This window comes from Propithecus coquereli, unplaced genomic scaffold, assembly GCF_000956105.1.
Source record: "Propithecus coquereli isolate 6110/MARCELLA unplaced genomic scaffold, Pcoq_1.0 Scaffold625, whole genome shotgun sequence".
Taxonomy (NCBI): domain Eukaryota; kingdom Metazoa; phylum Chordata; class Mammalia; order Primates; family Indriidae; genus Propithecus; species Propithecus coquereli.
In genome coordinates, this window is record NW_012152230.1 from 43,056 (window position 1) to 43,567 (window position 512).

Genomic DNA, 512 nt, shown 5'->3' on the forward strand with positions numbered 1-512 from the left:
AAAGGGACAAAAGCAAATAACCTCTGGAGACAGAGGTAAGATGAAAATAATGAAAATATGTTACATGCAACTATATTATCGCATAGTTAATTTTTAAAAAAAGTACTATGCTTTTCTAGAAAAATACATATTACTACAATTGACCAAGAAGAAATGGAAAACTTGAAAAGACAGGACTGATAAAGCAGCAGAATCTGTTGGGCTCCCAGCTGAGTTCTAGCTAAATTTGAAGAACAAATGACTCCAATGTTAATTATCTCCTAACAGGACACCAACATGCGTCAACACCTGGTTTTACAGAAGCGCCTGACAAACCAACGGGCTGGGAGGACCCTCTCCAGGACATGAGCACAGTGTCTACTGAGTCATGAGCAGTCAGAGCCCAGCACTGCGCAAATGACGCACTAGCAGGTCAGCTTTGCTTTAGACGTGGTGGATTCTTTTAATAAATCACATCAGTGTACCCAGCAGGAAAATTACGTACATATTGACAGATGTTAGAAGTAGCTGCT